This window comes from Acinonyx jubatus, chromosome A1, assembly GCF_027475565.1.
Source record: "Acinonyx jubatus isolate Ajub_Pintada_27869175 chromosome A1, VMU_Ajub_asm_v1.0, whole genome shotgun sequence".
Lineage (NCBI taxonomy): Eukaryota > Metazoa > Chordata > Mammalia > Carnivora > Felidae > Acinonyx > Acinonyx jubatus.
The window spans coordinates 150,862,481-150,870,134 of NC_069380.1; the positions used below are offsets into that span (position 1 = coordinate 150,862,481).

Genomic DNA, 7,654 nt, shown 5'->3' on the forward strand with positions numbered 1-7,654 from the left:
AAAATCAGTTCAGCAATATTATATAGAATAAAAATGTTTAAATATGAAGAAAAAAAATCTGAGAACCCCTAAGCAGTGCTATATGATAAAGCCTCGAAGTTATTTAAGCCAAGTTACAGTGTGAATTCTAAGGTCCAAAGATTTTCTAATATAAGTCCATTGTGAACCTAAGTGTTACAGATTAAAGCAGAACTCGAAAAAATATCTTTCTAATCATATTACCACAATGTAAGGTAGAAGGTTGGAAACTAGCTTATTAGTGGGAGACATGGTTTGAATGGAGGAGTGGGGAAGTCAAAGAAAGACAGGTATTTGGGGAGTTGAGAAAGGTGAACAGTAGGTGAAGAGGATCTTAGGGGAAATTCATGATTCAGTACATTAATTCAATGACGAATGTATAATAATTTTAAACAAGATTTTTCCTATTGTCTAGTTTTCTTTGCTAATAATACGTAATTTACACTTACAAAATCATTTATTATGCGCCAGGTATTATTCTAAGAGATTTATTATGTGTATGACACTATTATTTTAATTTGTAAAATAATATTTTGAGGAATATTTTGAGAATAAGTTACAGATATCTTCACCCCAGATACCTCAGCATATGTCTCCAAAGAACAAAGACATACTTGTACAAAAACACAATATAACCATCACCCAAGTGTAATGCTGATAAAATCTTATTCTCACATATTCAGTTTATATTTAAATAGCCAAGATTGCCCTGATTGTGTTCTTTATCTGGTTTCCTTTTTGTACTTATTTATTTTATTTTATTTTTCATGTTTTTTTTAAATGTTTATTTTGAGAGAGAGAGAGAATACAAGCAGGGGAGAAGCAGACAGAGAGTCCCAAGCAGGCTCTGCATTGAATGAGCCACCCAGGAGCCCCTATTTATTTATTTTAAAATGAGACCCAGAATTTAATTAAAGTTTCTGGGTTGAATTAGTTGTCATGCCTCTTTAGTTTTTGGTGGTTTTTTGGGTTTTTTTGTTTTTTCCCCAGAGAGTTCCCAAGTTCCCCTCTTCCATCTCAGTTTTTGGCCTTATGTGACTGATATTTTTGAAAAATCTAGACTTCAGTCACTTTGCATAGTGCACCTTAACTTGGATTTGTTTGATTATTTCCTCATGAATACATTCAGGGTAAATGTTTTTGGGCAAGAATCCTACATTGGTGATGTTGGGTACTTCTCAGTGCATCGGATCAAAAGGCACACTTGTCTGTTTGCTTCATTATTGATGACCAGGCAACTAAGTACTTAAAGTATTTAATTAAAAATTTTTTAAGTTTATTTATTTTGAGAGAGAGAGCACACACACGGGAAGGGCAGAGAGAAAGGAAGAGAGAGAATCCCACACTGTCATGGTGCAAAGCCTGATGTGGTGCTCAAACTCATGAAACCATGAGATCATGACCTGAGCCCAAACCGAGAGCTGCTCTTTTAATGTATTTAATTTTAAAACAGTGAGGCTGTAAGGCCACCTGGGTGGCTCAGTCAGTTAAGCGTCTGACTTTGGCCATAGGTCAAGATCTCACCATTCCTGAGTTTGAGCCCCCAGTTGGTCTCTGTGTTGACAGCTCAGAGCCTGGAGCCTGTTTCCGATTCTGTGTCTCCCTCTCTCTCTGTCTCTGCCCCTCTCCCACTCACACTCTGTGTCTCTCAAAAATAAATAAACATTAAAAATTTCTTAAGAAACAATAACCTAGGCTGTGGCTATTGTTACTTTTTACAGATTTCAATATTTTGTATATAAGGACACTGAGACATTACGTGTCTTGTCTAAGGTCACTTAGCAATAGTAGAGCAGAGTTCTGAACTCAGTGGTTCCAAAATCTGCAAGATTAACCATTTACTACATTGTAAAGAGACTGATAACCAACTTAAAGGCTCTTTTTAAAAATTTTTTTAAATGTTTCTTATTTATTTTTTGAGAGAGAGAGAAAGAGACAGAGAGCAAGCAGGGGAGAGACAGAGAGAGAAGGAGTCACAGAATCCAAAGCAGGCTCCAGGCTCCAAGCTGTCAGCACAAGAGCCTGATGCGGGGCTGGAACTCATGCACGGATCTTGAGATCATGACCTGAGCTGAAGTAGGATGCTTCACACTGAACCACCCAGGCACCCCAGCAACTTAAAGATTCTTAATTCATTACCTACCTTCAGGGTATATAAGGCTAGGAGATTGGTCTTGAGGCCTGTAGTGAGAATTTTTTTGGAGAGAGCTGTCTTTGTGCTTTGCCTTCTACCTCTCCCACCTCTAGGCAAAAGTGGTGGAGAAACAGAGTCACTTGGAGAGCTTGACTTGGAGTTTGAGGAATAGAGGAGCTGGTACCCGACTCATCCTGAAAAAGTCAAAAGGTGAGTTTGACCCTGCCCTACAGTTAGAGTAATGACTATGGAAAGATGTGGTATGCTGAGGGTCAGTTGAAAATGTATCAGACGGGTCTTAATGGTCTAAAGAGACCACAACCAAGAGACCTATCTGGAGGGAGGAAGCAACCCTGGCTGACTACCGGAAAATAGAGACTGGAAGGTTAACTACCAGTGGTATGCCCAGGGAAGCATAGCCCATGTCAGGTATCCCCATAGATGAGAGTCTCTAAAGAATTCATTCAGAAAAGAGCCTTTTTTTAACCTCTATCTCCTTGTCTGCTTCTCAACCCTGAAGGAGCCATTAAAGAGCATAGTGAAAAGTAGAGGAGTTGGAAGGAGTAGAGAAAATGAGTGACCGTGTCCTCCTTCGTCACTGCAGGCATTATAAACTGGATCGGGCTCAAGCCAAAGAAGAACTGACTCACAAAACTTAAATGGGAGGGTAAGCTTTGCTTTGTACTATCTGACAATGAGACTATTTTTTAATACTGTAACTGAAAATGAATGTGAAACCTGGGGCCCACCCAAAATCTCATCCTGGGCACAGAAAAGAATTTTGAACAACGTAGGTTTAATGAGTCAGTGATAAGATAGAACATAATTGTGTTAATTCAGTAAACTGGCTTCTTAGATATTGAGCCCCTTTCCAGTATTTCGTCTTCAGGTTAATCTTATGTGGAACACTGGAAAAGAACTGCTTTCTTATTCACTACCAGAGTGTCTCTGACCTTTGACTCTGATTTAGGAGACATTGTTCAATGGTTATTGTCCTATGAAATCGTGCAGAATTGTATTATGTTCCTTTGTGTGAACTGCAAACAGAACCTTCCCAACTGTTGGGTGGAGTAGATTATCACTGACAACATGAAATTTTTTCAGTAATGCCACTCAGATTCTGCCCCTGCCATGGGAGCCAACTGCAATTTGTTTGGATATATATATATTTAAAGAAATTTTTTAATGTTTATTTATTACTGAGAAACAGAGTGAGACAGAGTATGAGCATGGGAGGGGCAGAGAGAGGGGGAGACACAGACTCTGAAGCAGGCTCCAAGCTCTAAGCTGTCAGCACTGCGCCTGATATGGGGCCAGAACTCAAACTGTGAGATCACGACCTGAGCAGAAGTTGGACCCTTAACCAACTGAGCCACACAGGCGCCTGTGGATATATATTTTTAAATAATTTCTTTTTTAAAAAAAATTTTAGTGTTTATTTATTTTTGAGAGAGAGAGAGAGAGAGAGAGAGAGAGAGAGAGAGAGAGAGAGAGAAACAGTGCGAGCGGGGAAGGGGAAAAGCGAGAGGGAGACAAGGAGACACAGAATCTGAAGCAGGCTCCAGGCTCTGAGCTGTCAGCACAGAGTCTGACGTGGGGCTTGAACTCACAAACTGAGATTATGACATGAGCCAAAGTCAGCCGTTTAACAGACTGAGCCACGCAGGTGCCCCACAATTTTTTTGGATATTGATTCTACTCTGGCTGCTGTGCTCTGGCGTAGAGTGCCTGTCCATTTCTTCATCCCACTTGGAGTGCTGTATATTTCAGTTAGGGATGATATGGGCATCCCTCAGTGGCCTAATTCTTTTTCTCTTTCAACTCAGTCCCATTCTGTGTCTCTTCTTGCCTCCCTCTCTCCTCCTCTTCCTTCTACACTGGTCCCAAGGTGAACTAGCTTCTAATTTTTTTTGACTTACCTTCTCTTTCCAGCACTTTCTCTTTAGATCCTGCAGGAAATACAGTGTTTCTGATTGTAGATAGGATGATCATCCATAGGTAGGATTTGCCTCTGGCTTCTAGTTTCACTAGTATCAAGCTTCACTCAGTTCTAGTCCATCAGCCCTAGACCTCCCTCTCCGATCTCCAAGGAAGGATGCCTGACATTTAGCTTGGGATATAGGGATATAGAAGCAGAGTTGGCTGGGGAAGAAAATCCCCCTCCTATCATCATCTCAAATAAGGAAGGGTTTCCCTTGAAGTGCCTCCTGACTGGCTGAGAACAGGCCCCAACACACTGACAAATGAGAAATCTTGGTATATCTAACTTTAAAAAATGTCTTCATTGAGAGGAGAAAAGGGACATTAATTGACTCATGTGTTTATGGATTCATTCCACATGAGGTGGCTAAAAATATTAAATAACTTAAAATTATATAAATCACAAAAAACAATAAAATTAAATAAATGTCTTTTATTCTACTGAGTGATGATGATGAAGAGAACAGGCTATTTGAAATTATGAGGAAAATTATGTATTAGGTTGAATCAAACGAAACTGCTGTTGTTCAACCATTTTGCCCATGTTTGACCATTTTAACATAAGAAAATATCAATTTCGTGTGGTTCAGTCTAATATTAATGTTTTAAAGACATCTTTGATAGTATTTCTCTGCTGTAAATGCTTTTCCATTTGAATGATAATGTATGTTAGTCCCAGTTCTTCTTTTATATTATTTTCAATTACTTTACACTACCAGTAGAGTGCATTGGGTGCCTGGTGATATCAAAGAAAATTTTTATAATATAAAGTATGCATAGATGCATCTGGTTATGATTTGCTTTTCCTTTTCTCCAATTGCATAATTCGAGTTGATGCTGCATAATTCTTTTTTCCTTTTATTCCATTCCATATGGTGGCAGAACAAGTACCAAAAGATGAATACTTTCAGTACCTTTCATATCAAAGCTGCAGCTTTCACATTCTGTTCTATTGATACTGCATTTTGGCAGCGGATAAAGGAACACAGTTAAAGTCTCTGCTCATAATTGGTTTTATTTGGGAAAGATTTTCTTTGAACTAGTGACCACCCGTGATTTTATAATTATCAGAAATTAACCAGCTCAGCATTTCTTGTAGGAAATACTCACAATGCACTTCCTTGCTTTTTTGAAGAAAAAAAAAGAAAAGCATAAAGAAAAGAAAAACTAAAAAGTATTAGAGAACTCCATTTTGTTTGGGAGTATTCCATGTGGGATTGCTCTAATGGAATGCTAAAGCTGTATTTGTCTGCAGGGTACTCTTTCAAGCACGGTCTTAAAAACCTTTTTACTTTCTCAGAACCCTACAAAGAAAAAAGCTCAAAAAGGAGTTTGCTTTTCTGAAAAGTGAGACAATTCCAGTATAAGTTTTCTGATATGACCTGACTTACGTGTAAGCTACAGACAGAGCGTTAAAGCTTTCTGCAGAGTGCTCTTTTTTCTTTTTAGCTACTTTCTTGAGACTTAAACCACATAGCATACAATTCACTCATTTAAAATGTGCCATTCAGCTTTTTATGTATAAGAAAATAAAATTTTAAAAATTGTGGTAAAATAAGTAGAACATAAAATTTGCCATTTTAACCATTTTAAGTGTACAATTCAGTAGCCCTTATTACATTCACAGTGGTGTATAACCATCGCCATTATCTACTTCCAAAATTTTTTCATCACCTTAGGCAGAAACTACAGACAGTACTCTTATATGTCTTTCAGTATGATTTGAAATTGCCATGGTTGCATTAAATTGTTTAAGAAAGTTTATTGGACATTTGAAAGGTAGAAAATCTGAACTTAAGTCTAAAGCTGATGGCAGAGATGTCTGCATTAAGTGGACCAAGCACCCCTACATATATAAAGTTTGCAAGGCCCTGCATGATGCCCAAACATACCATCAGTCAAACCTCTCTTCCCATTGGGCTTGATTTTCTCACCCATGTGGGAAATAGACAGTGGGAGCTTTGTTTGCAGTGGCTTTGTTTGCTTGCAGCCATTGGTAAAATAAACATTACCTCAGATTGCACAAGTCCCTGGTAGGGTTTGGGGGTCCTGGGAGAGCAGATCCTATAACCCCACACAGATGACTTCATCATGTTATCTGGTGTTGACTCAACCCATTGAGGATAATTGCATTGCAGCATCCTGTGCAGTTCCCAGTAGGACTGGTTTAGATCATGGGATGTTAAATGAAAGACTCCTCTGCTCTGGGAAGAGATCTGAAGGAGAAACACTGAAGAGAAGCTTGCCTTCTCTCATTTTAGGTTGGCCTGATTTGTCACTGAAGCTTTAATGACACTTCAGGAACTCATCGGACAGATCTATACTTATGAAAAGTTCTCACAGTTTCATCTTTGGACAGGATCAGTAAGCTCTGCACTGAATTTAGTGCAGTGATAACTGAAAATACACCCAGTGAGTGCTTGGATTGAGAAAGCAGGTTCATTTTGTGACCCAAACCACCAGAAACTAAACTTACGTAATTATCAAACTATCTTTGAAGAAATCTCAGTATTTTCATTTTTTTACAATTTTTTTCAATGTTTATTTTTGAGAGAGAGAGAGAGAGAGAGAGAGAGAGAGAGAGCACGTGGGTGGGGGGAGGGGCATAGAGAGAGGGAGACAGAATCTGAAGCAGGCTCCAGGCTCTCTGCTCTTGGTTCTAGGCTCTAGTCTCTAGTCTCTAGTCTCTAGTCTCTAGGCTCTAGTCTCTAGGCTCTCGGCTCTGAGCTGTCAGCACAGAGCCCCACACAGGGCTTGAACTCACAAACCCTGAGATTATGACCTGAGCCGAAGAGGATGCTTAACCGAATGAGCCATCCAGGCATCCTGAAATCTTGGTATTTTTAAGTAGAAAAAGCCAATTTTAGAATTTTATATTTGATGAATGGAGAAAGTATTAGTCAATGGACATTATTAAATAGAAAGATTTAATAGATAACATGCTTATCCTGGTTCTTATTAATTATGCTTCAAGGTGGGATATATATAAATGGAATTTAAAGAATCTTAAATCAAAGATTTAAAGATTTTATATCAAAAGCATTACATCTCTCCTCTCTGCCCTCCTCCCTGACACCTCTCAGGGAATTAGCTATTTGAATTTAGCATTTGGTAAGTTTACCGCAGCCCACAGAATGTTTTTGGAAACTTTAAATTCTTCTTTCACGGTACTGTCAGACATGTAAATACAAGCTTATTACAAGATAATTATGCAAGTAGTGGAAACCTTACAATCTATCCTCATGTGCAGACAGAAATCATAATCTTGGCCCAACTAGAACTCAATGTTAGGAATGAAGGATTTGTTTGCCCTGCCTGCTCCCAAACCTCAAGTAATAAATCTCAAAAGCTTTAATATTGATTCAACAAAATGAATGGCTGAGTCATTTCAGAAGGACTCTGACAAGTGGACAAATGCTGCCATGGTGACATTTTGATATGCAGTGTGGTTACGGCGCTTTGCTGGTTTCCTCCCCCTGCCATTAAAACAAAATGACCAACCATGGGAAGTACCACACACAG

General features: G+C 38.8%; 1 long non-coding RNA gene across 2 annotated transcripts; it reads left to right on the top strand.

Annotated features, from left to right (window-relative positions):
- The first annotated feature begins 824 nt into the window (after positions 1 to 824).
- LOC128316109 (uncharacterized) lies at positions 825 to 6,676 on the top strand. 2 transcript variants are annotated; one of them, XR_008299625.1, is made up of 3 exons: positions 825 to 2,362; positions 2,673 to 2,819; positions 6,394 to 6,676. It is a non-coding gene; the product is annotated as an uncharacterized LOC128316109 (long non-coding RNA). The 2 variants fall into 2 exon arrangements; XR_008299626.1 differs by having other exon boundaries at positions 2,757 to 2,819.
- The last annotated feature ends 978 nt before the right edge of the window (positions 6,677 to 7,654 follow it).